Genomic DNA, 23048 nt, shown 5'->3' with positions numbered 1-23048 from the left:
AAATAGCAATTCCCTCTAACTAGTCCACAGCATCCAGGTGGAAAATGGGTGCATATACGGTAATGCGGAAGAAAAAAAGAATCAACATTCTAGTCAGCAAAGTCAATCAAAGTTGGCCTCTTTTTAATGGATTGTTAAGTAAAATTTTCCTGGATCTCAGAGAAGAAATAGGGAAATATCTCTTTATGAGGGAATTGAACCATAAGAAAATGCTGTTTTGTGGTCAAAAAGAGTCAAACATCATCAATTTTATGTGGTCCAACTTAATAAAAAATGTATAACCAGACAAATCATTCTGATTATTGCTACTAGAGATGGTAAAATTTTGTCAGTGTATTTATTTATGTACTTGAATTAAACCATCCTGCTTTTCACCTCAATGGATTTGTTTTTCTTGCAGAATATCTGGAATAATCTTTCTTTTCATTAATAAAGATTTTTTCTCAGTTTTCTGAGTCTATATTTTTCTTCCACTTAATCAAAAATATCTAGAGGTCCTGGTTATGGGACCATCAGAGGTGATTTTCTCTTAATCACATTTCATTAAAAATTAGTTTATTTTTCCAAAACAAAAAAAAAAAAATGCATGTTCATAGAAAACAAACTTATGGTTACCAAAGGGGAAAGAGGTGGGTGAGGGAGGGATAAATTAGGAGTTTGGAGTTAACTGATGCACACTACTGTATATAAAATAGATTTTAAAAGGACCTACTGAATAGCACAGTGAATTACATTAAATATCTTGTAATAACATAAAATGGAAAAGAATCTGAAAAAGTATACATATATAAATATATAGAGAATACCTATATATATATAACTGAATCACTTTGCTGTAACAAACCTGAACAGTTATACTTCAAATAAACAAATAAATAAAACTGTTCTCCCCAAAAAAGTTAATTAATAAACAAAAGAAAACCAAAAAATGCATGTGCATAAATAAGTACAGTCCCTGAGAGCCTAGATGTCCAGTATAATCACTAACAAAAAAAGAGGAGATGGGCATAGTCATGTGGTTCTTTTTCCCCAAGCTTAAGGAACAGGGAGGTCTAAAATAAAGTATGGAAGAGTAAAAACAGCATGACCTGATTTCAGTTCCAAGTTCTTCCACCTACCAGTTTTGCAATCTTGGGCGTGTCAGTAAACCAACTGAACCTCTCTGGCTGCACATGGAAACTGTGGAATGAAAGTAGTTACGAGGGAGAGTTGACGTGAGCACTGATTGAAACCATACACTTATTTGTCCTTCTCTGTTAGAGCAGAGATACAAGAGGAGGGGAAAAAAGACACAGGCCCTTTTGGACTTCTGAGTGCTTATATTCCAGTGGAGGACACAGATAATAATCAAAGGATCACATGAACAAAGGTAATGAATAATTAAGGTAAATTCTCTGAAGGAGAATAATGCTCTGAGAACATAGGGAAGGGGGGTACAGGCAGAGGAATAGGTCCTATGGCCAAAAGGTGCACGATTGGAACACGGTAATGGCAAAAGATCTGTGTGGCCAAATGACGAGAAGCCTGATGTGAAATGGGGCTGCAGTTGTAGTTAGGGTCCAGAAATTACAACCTTAATTTATTCAATGAACATGAGAAATTATTAAATATTTTTAGAAGAGTAGTGATATGATTAGATTTGAAATTCAAAAATACCAGCCTGGCTACAGTGTGGATAAGAAATTAGAAGGGGGTCAAAAAGAGTGCAAAGATTAATCCAGTGATCCAGTGAGAAACATTGGCAGCCTTGGATTCAGAGGAATAGAACTAAGTCTTGATGTTGTGTTGGATTTGGAGAATAAAGGAGAGGGATAAGGTATAACTCAGAAGTTTCTGGCTTTGTAAGATACAAGTTGGAAACACTGAAAATGAACAAGGTGTATGTGATGGGGAGTGGAAGGTGAACACGTTTTAGGACTTGAATATGAGATGTCTCTGAGACATAGAGTGGAGGGAATCAGGTAGGCATTTGATTATTCATATCTGGAGCTCAGTGGAAAAGTTTGGACTATAGCTACAAATTTGTGAGTCATGTGCAGTATCTGTGGTAACCAAGGTCTTGCATGAGTATGTATGGAATTTTCTAGGAAGAGAGCTTAAAATGAGAAGAATAGAGAGATAAGGATTGAATTTGACCCAGAAGAGGACGAATTGTGCAAAGGAGCCAAAGTTGGAGCACACAGGAGACTGGAGAAAACCAAGAAACAATCATGCTAAAAATCCAGTGTTTTGAAAAGAAGGCCATGGTCAGCACTGCTGAGTGCTGCTGAGGTCAGATAGAATCAGAACCAAAAGGAGTGCCAAGAACAGTGCCAAGTGCATTTGCCAAACGATACAAGAAGTCAACTCAAGTTGGTTGAACTCTAAACCACAGAATATATTAATTGAGACCCAGCTGCTGATTTCCCTGTGGTAAGACAGAAAGTGAAGCCCAGAGAAGAGGGTCTGATGTTCCCTTCACTGGAAATTCATCCCGTTTCAATAAGCCCTTCAGGATCTGTCCAGCTCCCCATTCATCCAGATTCTGCTCAAGCACAACCTTCTTTAATTAATATTTACTGAAATACACTGTCTCAGACACTGTTCTAAATACTTTAATGTATAAAATCATTTAAACTACATAACAACCCCATTCAGGAGGCTAAATTACTACCCCCATTTTACAGATAAGGAAAACAAGGCACAGAGAGAGTAAATTTCTTGCTCTAGTCCACCCTCCAGTGAAGTGACAGAGCAGAGATTCAACCCAAGCATTCTGGTTCCAGGGTTTGTACTTCAGTCATCTTACCATCCCTGCAAAATCTTCCTTAACAGCCCCAAATAGATGTCAATGTCTTTCTTCTATGCTCCCATGGCACTTTGTGCATATATCTTCTATGAAACTTGCTATCTACTTTCATAAATGTCTAGAGCAGTAGAGTCCAATAGAAATCTGATATGAGGGACAAATGTGAGCCACGTACAAAATTTTTGATTTTCTAGTAATCACATTTTAAAAAGAAAAAAAGGAAATAATTTTAATTGTATATTTTATTGAGCCCAAGTGTGATGGTTAATTTTGTGTGTCAGTGTGGCTAGGCTATGGCACCCAGTTTTTTGCTCAAACACTAATCCAGGTATTGCTGTGAAAATATTTTTTAGACATGATTAACATTTTAATCAATAGATTTTAAGTAAAGCAAATTACTCTCTATAATGTGGGTGGGCCTCATCCAATCAGTTGAAGGCCTTAAAAGCAAGGACTGAGATTTCCTAAAGAAGAAGGAATTCAACCTCAAGATTGCAACATAGAAACCCTGCCTGTATTAGTTTCTTAGGCCTGTCTTAACAAAATTCCACAGACTAGGTGGCTTAAATAATAAAAACTTATTTTTTCACAATTCTGGAGGCTAGAAGTCCAAGATCAAGGTTGGCAGTTTAATTTTTCCTGAGGCCTCTCTCTTTGGCTTTCAGAGAGCCTTTTTCTCACTGTGTATACACATGGCCATTTCTCTGAATTCATGCATTCCTCGTGACTCCTCTTCTTCTTATAAAGACACAAGTCATATTAGATTAGGGCCCCACCCTTATGACCTCATTTAACCTTCATTACCTCTTAAAGGCCATATCTTCAAATATAGTTGCATCATGGGTTAGTGCTTCTACATATGAATTGTTGTGGGAGGGAAAAGAGGTGGGACCAATTCAGTCCATTACACTACCTGAGTTTCCAGCTTGCCTGGTCTGCCCTGCAGATCACAGACTCAAGACTGCAATAGCAACTTTTACCTGAATCTCCAGACTGCCAGCCTACTCTGTATATTTCAGTCCTGCCAGCCCCTACAAACACATAAGCCAATTCCTTAAAATAAATCCCTTTCTCTCTCTCCTCTCTGTCTGTCTCTCTGTCTCTTTCTCTATCTCTGTCTCTCTCTGTCAGATAGATAGATGAAAGATAGATGATGATAGATGATAGATAGATGATATATATATAGATAGATAGATAGATAGATAGACAGATGGACAGATAAGTACTATGATCTGTTTCTCTGGAAAACCATGACAAATACATCAGTATATCCATAAATTATCAATTCTACAAGTAATCAATATAAAAATTATTAATAAGATATTTTACATTCTTTTTCATACTAAGTCTCTGAAATCTGGTTTGCAGTCTATGCTTATAGCACATCTCAGTTTGGACTGGCCACTTTTTTTTTTTAATGTAATTTCTTTTTTTTGACATCTTTATTGGAGTATAATTGCTTTACAATGGTGTGTTAGTTTCTGCTTTATAACAAAGTGAATCAGTTATACATATACATATGTTCCCATATATCTTCCCTCTTGCATCTCCCTCCCTCCCACCCTCCCTATCCCACCCCTCTAGGTGATCACAAAGCACAGAGCTGATCTCCCTGTGCTATGTGGCTGCTTCCCACTAGCTGTCTATTTTACATTTGGTAGTGTATATATGTCCATGCCACTCTGTCACTTTGTCCCAGCTTACCCTTCCCCCTCCCTGTATCCTCAAGTCCATTCTCTAGTAAATCTGCGTCTTTATTCCCATCTTCCCCCTAGGTTCTTCACGATCATTTTTTTTTTTTTTAGATTCCATATATATGTGTTAGCATACAGTATTTGTTTTTCTCTTTCTGACTTACTTCACTCTGTATGACAGACTCTAGGTCCAACCACCTCACTACAAATAACTCAATTTCGTTTCTTTTTATGGCTGAGTAATATTCCATTGTATATATGGGCCACATCTTCTTTATCCATTCATCTCTTGATGTACACTTTGGTTGCTTCCATGTCCTGGCTATTGTAAATAGAGCTGCAATGAACATTTTGGTACATGATTCTTTTTGAATTATGGTTTTCTCAGGGTATATGCCCAATAGTGGGATTGCTGGGTCGTATGGTAGTTGTATTTTTAGTTTTCTAAGGAACCTCCATACTGTTCTCCATAGTGGCTGTATCAATTTACATTCCCACCAACAGTGCCAGAGGCTTCCCTTTTCTCCACACCCTCTCCAGCATTTATTGTTTGTAGATTTTTTGATGATGGCCATTCTGACCGGTGTGAGATGATATCTCATTGTAGTTTTGATTTGCATTTCTCTAATGATTAGTGATGTTGAACACCCTTTCATGTGTTTGTTGGCCATCTGTATATCTTCTTTGGAGAAATGTCTATTTAGGTCTTCTGCCCATTTTTGGATTGGGTTGTTTGTTTTTTTGATATAGAGCTGCATATGCTGCTTGTAAATTTTGGAGATTAATCCTTTGCCCGTTGTTTCATTTGCAAATATTTTCTCCCACTCTGAGGGTTGTCTTTTCGTCTTGTTTAGGTTTCCTTTGCTGTGCAAAAGCTTTTAAGTTTCATTAGGTCCCATTTGTTTATTTTTGTTCTTATTTCCATTTCTCTAGGAGGTGGGTCAAAAAGGATCTTGTTGTGATTTATGTCATAGAATGTTCTGCCTATGTTTTCCTCTAAGAGTTTGATAGTGTCTGGCCTTACATTTAGGTCTTTAATCCATTTTGAGTTTATTTTTGTGTATGGTGTTAGGGAGTGTTCTAATTTCCTTCTTTTACATGTAGCTGTCCAGTTTTCCCAGCACCATTTACTGAAGAGGCTGTCTTATCTCCACTGTATATTCTTGCCTCCTTTATCAAAGATAAGGTGACCATATGTGTGTGGGTTTATCTCTGGGCTTTCTATCCTGTTCCATTGATCTATATTTCTGTTTTTGTGGACTGGCCACATTTCAAGTGCCTAGTAGCCACATGTATCTAGTGGCTATCATATCACACAATGTGGCTCTAGAACAAAGCAACAAGGTGAAGTAGAAAGCAGAAAATGTGTGAAGGTATAAACCCCGTTTGAACTCCACTCTGTCATTGAGGCTCAGTGAATGCCAGCCTTAATTTCCACTGTCTTAACTGGAGGACCTCTCTGAGCCTAGGTGTCCTCATACGTGAGAGAGGGATAATAATACCTACCTTAGAGAGCTGTTGGGAAGATCCATTGTAAAGTCATTAATAGCGTCTGGTAAAGTGTAAAAGCTCCATAAACGCCAGGCACTTTCCTTTTCCTCTTAGCCTTCATATCTGTTTTCCTATCTTCCCTCTTTAAGGAAAGGGTTTGTGTTTGTTTCATATTTGTTTCTCCAGCCTGGTACATTGGTATGTGCCCAATAAATGCTTGCAGAATTAACGCATGGTCTTTTGTTACCATCGTGGAGTATATCCACTTGTTGATATTATATTTTCCTTTAATACATGAGTCTTAAAAATACTTTTGTAGGACTTGCAAGTTGTGGAATTGTTGACATGGTAGTGGAGAGATGAGTCAAGTTTGAGTTTGGGGATTTGAGGGAAGAACCTATTAAGCTAAAGCAAATGTGGCAGCATCACAAATAAAACCAACCAGGTGAGATGTACCACAGACATCTCTGACATAAGAGGACACCAAACTTTTAAGTTCATTACTGTATATAATTTTCCATTACTGAGTATAGATTTGATAAGTGTTAATGAGATGGGATGTATTCTCATTAAAGAAAAAAATAGGAAACATATTCAGACTGAGTCACATAAAAATCTAGTGTAGATGAAAACATTTTTCCCCTGCCAGTGAGTACATTAAGGATGTAATTCATTTGCAACAGTAAAATGTTCTTGTGATTGCCATTTCAGGAAGACCCCTGATGTACTTAGTCAGGGTTCTCTAGAAAAACAGAACAAATAGGAGGTATATAGATGGGGGAAGAGATATATTTATAAGGAACAAGCTCACATGATTATGAAGGCTGACAAGTCCCAAGATCTTCAATTGGCCAGCTGGAGACTCACTAGAGCTGATGATGTAGTTCCAGTCTGAATACCAGCAGGCAGACCCAGGAAGAGCCGACGTTTCAATTAGAGTCTGAAAGCAGCAAAAAAACTGATGCCTCAGCTCAAAGGCAGCCAGGGCAGAAGGAGTTTTCTCTCATGCAGGAGGTTCAACCTTTCGTTCGTTCCAGGCCTTCAACTGATTGGATAAGACCCATTCACATTGCAGAGGACTGTCTGCTTTACTCAGCCTACCAATTCAAATGTCAGTCTCATCAGTAAACACCCTCACTGACAACATCATCATCTTCTTCAATAATGTTTGACCAAATATCTGTGTACCCCATGGCCCAGTTAAGTTGACACATGAAATTAACCATAATACCTGACAAGGTACCATATATCGGAGCTTAATATGTCAAAGATGCTGAATGCTATCTTTTTTCTCCCTGCTCTACTTCTTCTCAGTACACTATTTTCTTTCCCTCTTCCTCATGTAAGTGGTGCACCACTATATACCATGCATTTTACCAGATACTCATTCATACGGTCCCCATAAGACATGAGGAGAGCCCATCAAAGTGGCGACACCCTTGGGGAAGCCATTGCAGCTCAATCTGTTGCTCAACTTTGTCTATTTGAAAATTCAATTTCCTCAGTGTCCCAGACTTGGTCAGACTTGGGAATTGTAACTTATTCTAGCTACATTCAAGAGAGTTCTGTACAAACCAGGAAAAAAAATCTCTTATTAATTATAATGAGAGATATAACTGCCAAAGCGTGCTCTAGCCAAAGCATTCCTTCCTTGTAAAGTTATATCAGAAATCAAATTATAATAAAAATATTACTTAGTGAATATGAATTCAGAGTAAGTGAGAGTTGATATAAACAAGATGTTTAATGGCATCAAGCAAAGAATAATGCTGCAATTTCAACAATCAGCACTAGAAAGGACAAATCACAGGAACAAATGTCTCTAGAATTCTCTGCCAAAGTGTACTTCATGTGTACTTTAGAATGCATGTGGGATAGTCCCAGCTTTGTTTTCTTCTTTCATATGCCAGGCTGACGAACTCCCTTTCTTTTTAACTTATTATTTCTTTAAAAAATATTTAACAGGCTATAAATCAAGTCTTAATGACTTATAAGCTATTCTGTCTCAGTAAGATAACTTCCATATTTCTGCTCTTAATTTTCTTAAGTTTTCAAAGAGAAGCTTACTGTTTGACATTCTTTTCAGTAATATCCATTTAATCTTTATAGCAATTTTGTTGTGGTAATCTATTGCTGATTAATCTTTTGCTATCCCAAAATGTAATGGCTTAAAGCAAGAACCTTTTTTTTTTTTTTTTTTTACTATCTTTGCTATTCTCAGCATGTTCTCAATGTTATTTTCAGCTCAGGTTATTGGTATAACTGGCATTGGGATGTTTTAATATTTTTAAATGATGTTTGGGGGCTTCCAGACAATTTTTGGAAGGAGTAACTTTTCTATTTCCTACTAAACAGTCTTCTAAACATTTTTCACTCCTTACCACTTATACAGTCATATCTCTCCTGTGTTCCGACCTCTTAGAAATACAAAGAGTGACTGACTAACTGGTCTGTTAGATTACCCCATTTTAAGATGTTAATTATGGTTTAAAATAGAAGGGTACATCCTCTCCTAGATAAGATCATTCTTCAATGCCTTAAGCTAAAGGAGCTGGTAGATCTGAAGTACAAACATCAAGGCAGTGTAGATAGGAAAATATTTTTGGTCTGAGAAGGAGACATTTGATTTTGAGGAATTCATTCATTCATAGGAAAACACATATTGACCCACAAGACATAATTCTTTGATAGGAACTGTTCTTTGGTGACAGACAGCCCAGGAAGATAAATTTATACTTAATAAAAGATTTTTTAAATCACATTAGTCTTTAGAAAGGGTTTATAATCTTTGGGAAAATTCCCATTCTACAAATAATGTTAAATGAAGAATCACAAGGCATTGAGGCATCTAGTTTTAGACCTCATAACTTATGATACCTTTAAAGTAGCATTGCTACTTTAAGGATCTCATAAGAGAAGGATCTCATTAGATTCCTGATACTTCTTGGTTACTAGAATGCTGAGACCTCAGAACACATTTTTTTCTTGTGGTTTTCCACAGAAAACCATGAAGTACAAGAAGTTGCTTTTAACCTGCTGTGTTTATTTACTCAACAAATATTTGTTGAATGTTGCTATGTGCCAGGAACTGGCAAAGGTACAAGAGACACAGCAATGAGCAGGCATGACACCTGCCCTAAGGAAACTTGAAACATGAATAAAGGCTCTTAAGCCTGGAATTATGTTGGAAATTTCCATATGGTTCTTTTTTCTTTATTGCTCGCTCTTTCTTTCTTTCTTTCTTTCTTTCTTTCTTTCTTTCACTAGCTAGCATCATCTTTCTACCATAGTGTAATTGTTAAGAGAACAAGTTCTATAGGTAAAAGGCTATGATTCATAAACCAGTTCCATTAAGAAAAAGAGTTTTAAAAGATTTATTGATTGATAGATAGGTAGACAGATGCCAGAAGGAATCATAAGCAATGCTCCCATGTAAAGCAGAACTCTGACAATCGTCACTGTTAACGCCCAGATTCACTTTCTAAGAGCAATTTTTTGGTCACAACTACATTGTTTTTTCCTTAAGAAATGGTTTTCACAATATTCTTAGACAATAAACCTTAAATATTTTGTAAATTATTATATTCAACCATATTTTTCTTCTCCCTAGTGAACTGTTTGCCAGTGAAACACAGTTTCACTTTCACTTTTTCAAAATGATAGTATAAAAACAGAAGTGAAAGTATGAATCATAATATAATCAGGAGTTCATGGTGAGCTATCCATTTATAACTCAGAAACCACGGGGTATTTCCAAACTGATGTCATTCATAGAAAGAATGCTATGTGTTGTGGAAGAATAAGAAAAATTACCTAGGCTAACTGGGGGCTTTAGAATGCATGTGGGATAGTCCCAGCTAATTTCTTTTTTTAATTTTATCACAAAGATCATGCTGTATTTCAAATACTTAAATTGACATTCACCTTGGAAATTACATGCTGGATTCTGGGTTATACTTTTTAATTCTGAAAACTTAGATGATGTACACTAAGATTTTACTTCAGAAGGCATAATACCAGTATAAATGTTTTTTTTTTTAAGTTGAAGTGTAGTTGACTTACAATGTTGTGTTAATTTCTGGTGTACAGCAAAGTGAATATATCTATATTCTTTTTCATATTCTTTTCCATTATAGGTTATTACAAGGTATTGAATATAGTTCTCTGTGCTCCAGTGTAAATGCTTTTTATAATTCAATGTTTTATTTTCTTTAAAAAGCTGTATAAATACTAAAATTACTGTGAAATTTCTTGTAGTTGTTTTACTTATAGGACAAAATTGTAATCTCTGCTCAAATAGTTAAAATTGATTTTATTTTTGTTTTGTTTTTGTTTTAGCAAGGGAGAAATAAACATAAATTTTATTTTTTCCAGCTAAACAATTAAAATAGTAGTTTTCTTTTCTCTCCACTGTGTTGAGTTTTTTAAGAACTTAAAGAAGGCTACAGTGTATGTTAAATAAATTAGTGACATTACAGAGAGGAAACATTATCCAGAAAATGCTTTCCTCTGGATTGTCTACATTTGGTTGGATAATACTTTGGCTGTGTTAGTTCTGCCATATTTGTTGCTATGTTTGCTGGTTGGTTGGTTGTTTTGACCCAGACCCTGATATCCAGTTGTGAGTCTAGGCCCACTGTATCCTTTTTCAATCAGTTGAATGTCCCTGGTTCCCCATTAGTTAATGTTCATGATATGGGGGATTCCACAGAGGTCATCCCGCTCACTAATCCAGGTAACACCACTAGTTGACTGTTTGGTATAAGAGGTTCATCCATGAGCCCAGTGGTTTACCCACAATGCTCAGTCCTGATGCCTGCTATGAACTGCTTTGCTACCCTCAATCTTTCAGTGTGGCTGCAGGTGAATCTGCCAATAGGATGGGTTGACCTCATGTGATTGAGGAACAAATTTTAAAATGTATCAGGGTATTGAATTCCTCCTCATTCCATACACAAATAGGAAGAACACATGGATTAAAGACTTAAAGGCAACCCTCAAAATTTTAGAAGAAAATGTAGGGACAATCTCATAACATTGAAGTAAGGAAAGATCTCTTAAAAAATAAAAAAGTTCATCAATTGTAACACATGTATGACTGGTGGGGATATTGATAATGGAGAAGGCTGTGCATGTATAGGGGCAGGGAGTATATGGGATTTCTGGGTAACTTCTGCTCAATTTTACTATGAAGCTAAAACTGCTGTGAAACAAAATCTTTTAAGAATAAAAAAACCAAACCATTAAGTACAAACTAAAAGATGAATAAATTTGATAACAGAAACATTTTAAATATCGTACTTTAGATGTCATAAACAAAGTTTAAAAGGCAAGCTAGAGACAGAGAAAATACTTACAAGGCATTTGAGAAATAACTGCCATCTAGAATATATAAAAATATCCTATAAGTAAGAAAAAGACAAAAAGCCCAGTAAAGAAATGAATATAAAACTTCAGTTCACAGACAAGAAGCTCTATAGGACCAATAAAGATATTAAAAAAAAGTTGTAACTTACTAGTAATAGAAGCATGCAAGTTAAAACAAGATACCATTTCATGTCGTCACACTGGAAAAAATTCAAAAGTTTGTCGATGACAAGTAGTGGTAAGGAAGTCGGGGAAATGGGAACTTTCAAATTCTTAATTACCCATGATTAATGAGCAGTGAAGTTTTACAATAGGGAGTGTAGTTTAAATTTAAGAAGAAAAAGATTAAGAGATTGAGAGAGCAAATTGGTATAACGCTAAAAATTTTTGCAATATCTAGCAAAGTTTGAAGGTTTGGACGCAGAAAGTCAACTTCTAAAATATAAATTCCAAAAACATCTAGTACAGGGACACAAGGATAATTCATTGCAACATTTTTTGTAATACCAAAATGTCTGCCATTGGAGAAATGGATCCTCTTAGTTTCATTTGTTTCAATACCAAGCATCCATTTTCTGCATGGAGTCTTACCACTCCCTTCTTAACATAGTTGGAAATCAGGCACTGACCCTATCTCCTTGCTCCTACAGACTCCTCCCTTCACCTCCTCCCTACACTTCCCTATTCCTATGGGAAGCACTTTCTAGCTTGGAAAATTTCACCCCCCATCATATCTCTGGCCCAGACACTTACTTGGTCGAGGTCCATATTCTCTTTCTTTTTGCCTTTTCTGGCAATCTTGCCTGATTTCGCCTTCAAATTTCAGTCACTGGCAATTAATAGCCAGAAACAATATCCTGCCTCACACTTCCCCAGGATCTGCTTAAATGAGGAGGAACAGAGAGATGAAAAGATATATACAGGGAGAAGAAAAAGTATGGATTAATAGCTTCAAATATTATCCTACTATATTCTTCTCCTAGCAAATCTTTGGCAGTCAAACCCACACACAAATTGGTGCCTAGCTCTGTGGGTGGGATGAGGAGGGAAGCATGGATATGGGGCAAATTTCTTGACTCATCTGGAAGTTTTGACTCATATCTGGAGTAGATGTACCTTCACCCATCAATAACATTATGCTGCCCTCATCCTCCCCACCCTAGGAGCTTGAGCTTGTCACTGGTAAGGGCAGAACATCTTCTGAGGCAAGATATTACTGGATGGTTGCACATAGCTGTGAAAAGAGCTACACTGGGCAACCTAAAGACAACTGTACAAGGGAGAGGGGCTGTCAGTAAGTGCAAGCAATTTGGGTGGTCCAGCCATTCTCCTCCTTCTCAGGAAACATCCTTCTCCAAACCTCTGTGCTTAAAAAGTAAGAGGAAGCTCCCTGCTCCCATTTAGGGAGGAGATAATGAGGTTGACTGCCATATTGGTGTCCAGCCCTCTTCTCACCCAACATCCAACACCAGAAGAGTGTTCCACCTCTTTTCTTCTACTCTCTGTGTCTTCCCTTTTTTAATATAATGAATAAATGAATGAATGACAAGTAAATAATTCCCCATATCTCCCATAGTTAACATATGTGAAGAATTGGATGTATACTTGTCCCATTTTCTCTTTTGTTAATCACATAATTTGGGTTTTTTTCGGGGGGGATGTTTGTTTTACATTTCAATTTGAAAGCAGTCACTGTTTATTAACTGACTAGATTACAAAACAAATCAAGGTAGACACCTTAGTTCATCCTTCTAATAAGCCTGTTGATTTGATCTTTTCTGTTGCCAGCATCTCTACCTTCTACAAAATAGATGATCTTCATCATCTTCATTCTACCTCATGGAAAAGATCATTTGAAGGGCCAGCAGAAGTTGTTGGTTTCTTGAAAGCATTGTTCAACAGTATAGATCTCGTGAATCAGATCTTCCATGCAGTTGATTCCAAATTTAACAAGAGAGCCAGCAATCAATGTGTTGTCTGTCAGGGCAATTTAATGTGCAATATGTGGTTCCACAATCCTCAGCATGTTAACTGAAGCCTTGTTGATCTTCACAAAGGTACCACTGAAGATATGGCAATGATGAAGAAGCTGCAACACTTTTCAGACCTTTGGGGTCACACCATGGATACTGATCCTGATGACAAATGCCAGTATGGGTTCTGCAGGTACATGAAAGTTGCCAGCTTATCTTGCCATCCTAACCATTCTTGTGTCAGTTCTGTACATCTGCCCATATTCCTTGTGATTGGGCTTACCTTTTCATAGATAAGATTTGTCCTTGCCCTTCAAAACATCTTTTGGGCAAACTTCTTTCTCAGGTGCCTGATCTTGAGCTCTGTGAAATTCCTTCACTTTTTTTAGGAGTTTCAGCAGGAACCATCTTTTCTTCTCTGCACCCTCCATGGTTCCAGCTGGAAAAAAGGACTACATAATCTATTTTTAGGTTTGGGTTTCTTTAAGGTTGATATTATTCACTTTACTTTGAATTTGCTTTATTAAATCTCACTGTATATTGTGAACAGTCATCCCATTTGGGACATTAATATATCCCAATATATCATTTTTCAGTGTGTGTGTGCGTGTGTGTGTGTGTGTGTGTATGTGCCTGCATGTGCACACACACATGTGCCATGATTTATTCAGTTCCCTACTCATGAACATTCAAATTGTTTATGGTTTTTTGACACTACAAACCATACTACAAATGGCATTATGTCCACATAGTCCTTTATCCGGTGTAATTTTTTTAATGTAAGGTAGAATTCAAGAACTGGAATTGCTATATAACGTATAGTAATTTTAATTCAAATAATTGGTGCCAGGACAGTTGAGGAATTCACATTCCTACCACCAAAGTAAGGGAACGTTCACATCCCTGAGTATTTGCCAGCGATGGTTGTTATTGCTTGTTTAAAACATTTGCAAATCCAACAGGTGAAAAAAATGATTTCTCATTATTGTTCCAATTCTGCATCCCAGGCTAGGAGCAAAGATGTAAATCCCAAGCACAGAGAATTCTGCCTGAGAACCTGAAATTCTTAGTTGTACCCATTGGTAGCTCTGTCTCCACCTGATCCTGGTAGAGACCTGCATTCCTCCTTACAGAGGTCTGAGAAAGTTGGAAATAGCCAGCGTTTTCCTTAATAGTGTTTTCTTTCAGCTCAAGAGAATTATGTCAACTGTTATTACAAGGAAAGGCCATCGACATACCAGTTTAAAAAGGAAAAGGTGTGTCCACCGGCTAAAATAAATAAAAGGGCAAAACACATAGAAAGAGTTTTAAACCCCGACACTTACAATAGCACTGAGGAAGCTGGTAGGACAAAGCCAGGCTTAATGCTTGTAAACTCAGGGTACTCCTGACCTTTAACAGCCTCACTTGGGAAACTAACCATAGAACAGCCTTGAAAAGGTCTGATGGTGGCATCAATATTAAAGAGGGTTTCAAAAGTGTATTAACTGTGGTCTTTTGGCCACTCTTGATACCAACGATTTCAGAACTAATTGTGACCAATGAAAGGGTTACCAAGCATAAATTACATAATACACTGATGTATGGACACACATAATTTCATTTTACATCAAAACAGAAATTGACACAATTGCAAAACTTTAACGTTTGCTTAATTTTATTTCAAAAATCTGTGAGAAAATATTCTTCAGAAGTGCTAAGTGATTCAACTCCAATTAAAAACAGTCTTATCAAGAACAGTATGGAGGTTCCTTAAAAAACTAAAAAAAGAGTTACCATATGATCCAGCAGTCCCACTCCTGGGCATATATCCAGACAAAACTCGAATTTGAAAAGATACCTGCACTTCAATGTTCATAGCAGCACTATTTACAGTAGCCAAGACTTGGAAGCAACCTAAATGTCCATCGACGGATAAATGGATATAGAAGATGTGGAACATATATACAATGGAATATTACTCAGCCATAAAAAGAATGAAATGATGCCATTTGTGGCAACATGGATGGACTTAGAGATTATCATACTATGTGAAGTAAATCAGAAAAAGACAAATATCATGATATGACCTATATGTAGAACCTCAAAAATGATACAAATGAACTTACTTACAATACAGAAATCGACTCACAGACATAGAAAACAAACTTATGGTTACCAAAGGGGAAAGGAGAGGGAAGGGATAAATTAGGAATCTGGGATTAACAGATACACACTACTATATATAAAATAGGTAACCAACAAGGACCTACTGAATAGCAGAAGGAACTGTATTCAATGTCTTGTAATAACCTATAATGGAAAAGAGTCTGAAAAAGAACTGAATCACTTTGCTGTACACCCAAAATATTGTAAATCAACTATCCCTCAGTTTAAAAATCAGTCCTATCCGTTGATGGGGAAATGAATTAACTTTTCAAGGATGTGAAAATGATCTAAGCATTCTAAATCATACTAATCATATATCGAGGAAGAGAAAAGATTGAAGAGAAATGATGCCACAAGGATAGCCTTTGCCACAGTCACTGAAACAAGCAAAAATTCTGGCACAAAATCCTAAGGCAGCTCAGAAATAAAATGCTCTCCCTAAAACATAATATAGGTTTCTTGTGGCTCAATGGGCAATACATGCTATATCAGAGGTCAGAGCAGAAATAAATGGACTGCTACTATGTAAAAATATATATATCATGAATTAAGATATACTGATGGGAAATATAGTATAGAGAGAAATTTTTTGCTGAATTAGCATGTGCACATTTCTATTTGCTTCTCACATGGTATTATGATGTTTGTGGGTATATACGTCAATCTCACCCATTAGACTGTAAACTTCTAGGCAGAAGACTCTTGTTCACCTTTATAACACTCCAGGTCTAGCACAGTGTCAGGTACAGAGTACATGCTCTGTAAATGTTGCTTGTAGAAACTGAAACATTGTGCAGGATACTAAACCACTGGGAATATTGATATCATTAGGTCTGATGCTATATCAGGACTATGGACTGAATTGTGTCTCCCCCAAATTCATATGTTGAAGCCCTAACCCCCATTGTGATTGTATTTGGAGATGGGGCTTTAGGAGGTAATTAAGGTTAAATGAGTTCATACAAGTAGAGTCCTGATCCAATAGGATTGGTGGCTTTATAAGAAGAGGAAAATAGAGAGATCGCTCCAAATAAACACACCAAGGAAAGTTATGTGAGCACACATCTACAAGCCCTCTTGCCAAAACAGAGCTGACCCACATTTTGATCTTGGACTTCTAGTTTCCAAACTGTGCAAAAATAAATTTCTGTTGTTTAAGCCACCCACTCTATTGCATTTTGTTCGGACAACCAATAACCCAAACTTCTGATGTTTTTCATTGATTTTATGAGAATAAAGAAAACCAAAGAAAAATGGCTTTTTAAGTCATTGTAACTATCATCCAAGAAAGAAGTTTTGCACAATATTTGACATGCATGAATTTAAGAGTGACCCAAAAGCTTGAGAATACTTTGTAACAAAGTACAGAAGAGAAGATAAATTAAAATATGAGTTAGTGTAAAGTAAACACAAAAAGATTTTGTTCTATATGGGAACTTTTATTCAGCCTGCATCTCATTTGACAGAAGACTCTTTGATTAAGTTTGATTAACCTTGAGGAAGTTTGAAAATCATTTTGACCAAATGCAAATGCTCCATTCTTTTCTTAGATTTCATCAAGAATTGGTAACCAATTGCGTAAGTGTTACTTTTAAAATATAACCCCAATGCATTTTCTAAATTGGAGAAAGGAAACCCTTCATCCTATTTTAGAAAGCATAAGATCTACAGAAAAAGAAATATTTATTTCTCATATTTGTCTCATGATATTACATGTATTTATGTAAAGTTGATCATCAGAAATTTATAAATCAAAATTAGTAAGATAACAATGTGCAGCTTCACCCTCATTATGGACTCCTTGAATGAAAGTTGCCTTTATGAAGTAAAGGGATTAACTGAGAAATTTGACACATGCTTTACGCATTTACCATTCTTGTGCTCAATAACATACTAATGTAGATTTAGAAATCCAGATCTAGTTTATTTTTTATTTTTTTATTTTTTGGGTAAGCAAAATAATACCTTTTTTTTTGGTTTTTTTTTTTTTTAACATCTTTATTGGAGTATAATAGCTTTACAATGGTGTGTTAGTTTCTGCTTTATAACAAAATGAATCAGTTATACATATACATATGTCCCCATATCTCTTCCCTCTTGCATCTCCCTCCCTCCCACCCTCCCTATCCCACCGCTCTAGGTAGTTTACTTTCACACTTTAGCAACTTTTTTTTTTTTTTTTAATAGAGGAGGAAGGAACATTTCCCACTTCATTTTTATTTATTTATTTATTTTGGCTGTGTTGGGTCTTCATTTCTGTGCGAGGGCTTTCTCCAGTTGCGGCAAGCGGGGGCCACTCTTCATCGCAGTGCGCGGGCCTCTCACTATCGCGGCCTCTCTAGTTGCGGAGCACAGGCTCCAGACGCGCAGGCTCAGTAGTTGTGGCTCACGGGCCCAGTCGCTCCGCGGCATGTGGGATCTTCCCAGACCAGGGCTCGAACCCGTGTCCCCTGCATTGGCAGGCAGATTCTCAACCACTGCACCACCAGGGAAGCCCTAGCAACTTTTAAAGCAGTAAATGGAAGGATGTTCTAAGTCATGATCACAAAGATGCTTGACATCTTCATAAGAATGCAAGCAACTGAAGAAGGACAGTGGTTTGGTTCTTCTGAAGATAACTTTTTCTTTGGTTTGTTTTGCTTTTTTTCCTTCAAAATTTGGATCTGCCTCAGTCAGTTGATGGCCTGAACACACCTAGGCTACCATATTTGTCATCACCATCTCTCCAACAACTTTAAGAATGGTCATAGTAGTATGTGAACTGTTGCAAACTAAAGCTCAAAAATGTATTCTCTTACACTTTCTATGCCTTTTTATTGAGAATTATGAGCCTCATGAATTGAATTTGTTATTTTTTCCTTTGGCAAAAACTTTGAAAGTAAAATTCTGAGTTTTATTTTTCATTATATCATTTTACTCTAAAATATATGTTCGAATAAATCTTCCATGCTGTGTAGTATTGCCCCATGCAGAGAACATTTGTAACTAGGTCAACATACACAGTTTCTAGGCACCACCAAGGAAATCACTTTGTTCTACTCATATTACAATATTACCAGAGTAACAGGACGAAAATGACTCATGGGGTTCTTTGTTGGGGTGCTCGGTGCTGCAAGTGGTGCTAAGTTGAGGGCTCAGAAGACTGATGCAGTTGTGGATGTCTCTTTGAGAGGGCGTAAGTGACTCTCTTCCAAAACACAAAAGCATCAACTAGGACAATGTGTTGGACCGAGAGAAAAGAAAATGTGGAAAGCTTAGAAGAAAAGACCTAAGCCCTCTCTTCCTCCCTGAGGACGCACACACAGGCTGATTATCTTCCATGAGTCTTAGAAGAAGCACAGGAAGCTGGTCCCCACAACACCTTGTCCTACGTGATCTAGAAGAATAAAGGAATTACCAGTTGCTGCCTTTCAGGGCTAGAGCCACCAGAGTGAGAATAACGGGAGGACATCTGGAAGAGACACATGGATGTGAAAAGGAAGACTCTTCCTCTCTGCTCTCTGCTTCATATACAAGCTATCGATGCAGTGATGACATTGTTTTATTTATTCAGTCAGTACAGATTATTGCTTCCTGTGGATGAGATGCTAGAAAAGGATACAACCTGAACAAGCACGTAGGACTCCTGTCCCTACACAGCTTACTATCTAATGAGGAGCTAGATTCCACGCTCACTTGCCTTTTTCTCCTTTTTTCCCGCCTCCTTTGCCAGTTCTTCCTTATCTCCTGACATCTAGATTCTGGAGTGCTCCAGAGCTCAGTCCCTGATCGCTCCTCTTTCATCTACACTTTTCCTGTAGTTGGTCTCATCCAGTCTCAGGGCTGTAAGTACTATCCACACACTAATGACTCCTAAATTTACATCCCCAATCAGAATCTCTCCTCTGAATTCCAAATGCCTGCCCAACAAATCCACTTGGAAGGCAATTCAAACAAAATGACTAAAACCCAACTCCTGATAACTAGCTATCTTCCCCTCTCCCACAAACTCCAGACCTGTCCCTCTCCAGTCTTTCCCATAATATATAGTGGCAACTCCATCCTTTTAGTTATCAACCAAACACTTCAGGCATCCTCCTTGATGTCTTTCCTTCTTTTAAACTCTACACAAAATCTGTCAGCAAATTCTATTTGCTGTATCTTCAGAACATATCCAGAATCTGGTTGTTTATCACACAACAACCCAGTCCAAGACACAATTATTTTTGCCTGTATTAGTACAGTCACCCCCTAACTGCCTTCCCTGTTTTATATGTTTGTCCAGATTCAGCGTATTCTCCAAACTGCAGAGATAGAGATTCTATTAAAATATAATCTAATTCCTCTACTCACAACTTTCAATGTCTCCCCAGGTCACTCAGAATAAAAGTTAAATGTCCTTACTGTGATATATGGGGACCTATGTGATCTGATCCACATTTCTTCTCTGACTACATCTCCCCCTACTTTTTCATTCCACCTTAACTCAGTTGGCTTCATCACTATTCTTTCAACAAAGCAGGTAAGTCCCTTGTTCAGGGAGGGCTTTGTGCTTAATGTTGCCTCTGCCTGAAATGCTTTTTCCCCCAATAATCCAAATGATCTCAAGAAGCCATGGAGTGCACAGTTAAAAGTTTAAAATTTGCATTTCTTTTAAAATGGGAGAATGCAGATTGACATATACACACAACTATATATAAAATAGATAACTAATAAATACCTCTGGTATAGCACAGGGAACTCTACTCAATACTCTGTAATGGCCTATATGGGAAAAGAATCTAAAAAAGAGTGGATATATGTATATGTATAACTGATTCACTTTGCTGGACACCTGGAACTAACACAACATTGTAAATCAACTATACCCCCAAAAATAAAAATAAAATAAAATAAAATGTTAGAACGCAGACTACACATTATTTTGTACTGACCTCAAGCCCAATTTGGTTATATTAGCAAGATCCTCATATACAAATACTTTACAGACACTTTAATTCTTGCTCTAAGTATGTTTGTCCACTCAGGGAAGCCTAATTATATCCATCAACACCACATACTTGACACTCATTTTTGTCAGATCCCAATTTTAACATAAACCACGGTTTAACGTAAATCATAGTTAATATAGCCTGACTAATGGCATTAATTATTCCACAAATGCCATAGCTGAACTTGAAAATTTGAACAAGAAAGGATAATTTTCTTGCCTTTAAAATTCTGTCAAGATGGCAGATTTGTTCACATATTTTTCTCTAATACTTTACAAACCCTGCTGATAAAAAAGTATAAAAAGGAGTAAAGTCATTACAGAGAAGACAATGTGGTAAAGAAATGGTTGGGAGGGTGTTTTGCCAACAAACAAGAAATATTAACATATTTCTGAAAGATCAAAAATGAATGGGACTGGGTTGATGAATAAAACAAGCCAGGAAAGTCTTGAATAAACTGCTCAGTAACTACAAAGTGAAAAGCCAGTCATATGGATAAGACATTTTATATCATGCTTTTCCCAAGATAGTCTTTAATCCTAAAAACATTTTGTTAAGTGAAAGAAGTCACAACCTATCATATGATTCCATTCATATGAAATGTCCAGAATACTAAAACATAGGCATAGAAAATAAATTAGTGCTTGTCAGGGGCTGGGGGAGGGAGCAAATGGGGAGTGAATGCTAATGGGTATGGCTTTCTTTTGAGGGTGATGAAAATGTTCTGGAATTGGATAGTGGTGATGGGTGCACAATTCTGTGAATATACAAAAAACCACTTAACTGTATACTTACGAGGGTGAATTTTATGGTATGTGAATTATAGCTCAATAAAGTTTTTATTTAAATAAATGTAAAGGTTAATAAATATTAAAAGCATTTATATAAATAACTATTAAAAGGCAAGAAATGGTAAGACAGACACACACCAAAAAATCCTCATCAGGATTCAGAAAAAAGGATCATCACTTTCAACTGGGATTATTATGGGGTCCTAGGAAAGATATAGCAATAAAGCTGAACACTAAGAGATGGATGGTATTGGGATTTTTTTTTAATGAGAAGACAAGGTAAGAAAAGAAAACACCAATGAAGGAGGAAAATGTATAAACGAAGGCCCAAAGGTGGGAAATGGCGAAGAGGAAAAATTGTAAAAATCCCATGGAGTTGTAAATGAAGTGTAGATGAGGACAAGTTAATTATTTGTCGATTATTCTTTAGACCAGGGTTTTTCAACCTTGACATTTTGAGCCAGATCATTTTTTTCTATAGGGAGCTGTCCTGTGCACTGTAGGATGTTTAACAGCACTCCTGGCACCCCCTGCCCTAGTTATGACAGTCAAATATGGCCACAAGTATTGCCAAATGATCCCGAGCGGGGGTTGGGGGTGGGGTGAAGTAAGCAGCACCAGCTGAGAACTGCTGCTTTAACAAAAGAGAGTCATTGATGATTTGAACTGGAGGATGACATTATAAAAACTAAATTCAAGAAAGATTAAACTGGCAAGACTTCAAAAGCTAACCGGGTAGAGTAGGTGGGAGAGAAAAGCTAACATATTTTTGCAACGTTCCTAGTCAAAGATAATAGGGTTCTGAAATATAAAAGAGCTCACGGAATCGGAAGTGAGCGATTAAATGATATTTAATTTGTGGAGGGAGACAGACACTCATTATGGGTATACACTCAGACAGGCTTATTAACATTTGATGTCTTGACAAGAGACAGGAACAATGGGAATCAACGGTGAGCTTGATATGTTGAGCCTAAATGACAAGGTAGTAGTTGTACTGAAAATGGGAAACTGTGATAGACACAGATTTAACAAGGAAGACAAGAAGTTCAGTTCTTTGAATTGCTAAATAGAATGTGCTAGAAGGATATCCAGACAGAAATGTCAAGCCAGAAATTGGAAAATTGAGACTGAACTTTGGAGGAAAATTCAGGAGTATAAACATGGATTTGGAAGCCGTTTACATAGAAAGTAAAGTTGAAGCCATGGAATTATATTGTCCAGGAGGAGAGCTCAAAACAGAGAGAAAAGGAAGCAACAAGGAGTAGATGTTCCTTGGACTCCCATATCTAAGTGGATATCACACGTGAAAAAAGTAAAGAGAGTAGTTGGAGGAGTAGCATAAGAACATGTCTGAAGCGACGCAAAGGAGAGATTTCGGCAAAGAAAGGATGGGTGGGTGGGTTTGGTTAATGGTGTCAATTAATACTGAAGGTTAAAGAATATGACAACTGAAAAAATGGCTGGATTCAGGGAATAGTAAGTTGTTGGGGGTTGTGAAGAATGCTGTGTAAACCTGATGGGGACAGAAAACGAATTAGAACAAATTTAAAACCACATCACTGCTGATGAGGTGGATATTTAAGAAATTCATTGGTAAAGGGAAAAAAGAAATAGAGGGATTGCGTTTCTCAGACAGAAGTGAATCATATTTGTAAGTGATGGTGAAATTAAATGAGTGATTGAAAATGTAAGAAGGCTCGATAGAGGCAAAAAAAAGTGATACATAATGGAGCATAGCTCCAGAGGAGATGAGAAAGTTTGGAATTAAAAGCACAAGTGTTTGACATATACACACTACTATATATATAATAGATAACTAATAA

At 36.9% G+C, this 23048-nt stretch overlaps 1 pseudogene across 1 annotated transcript; it reads right to left on the bottom strand.

Annotated features, from left to right (window-relative positions):
* Positions 1-4211: 4211 nt before the first annotated feature.
* LOC309628700 (large ribosomal subunit protein uL30 pseudogene) lies at positions 4212-17622 on the bottom strand (annotated as a pseudogene). The gene has a single exon. The product of its transcript is annotated as a large ribosomal subunit protein uL30 pseudogene (transcript).
* Positions 17623-23048: the final 5426 nt, after the last annotated feature.

The sequence above is a fragment of the Balaenoptera borealis genome, assembly GCF_965194805.1.
Source record: "Balaenoptera borealis genome assembly, chromosome: 5".
Classification (NCBI taxonomy): domain Eukaryota; kingdom Metazoa; phylum Chordata; class Mammalia; order Artiodactyla; family Balaenopteridae; genus Balaenoptera; species Balaenoptera borealis.
Note: the sequence above shows the minus strand (reverse complement) of the source record. Positions and strands in the feature narration are given on the sequence as shown.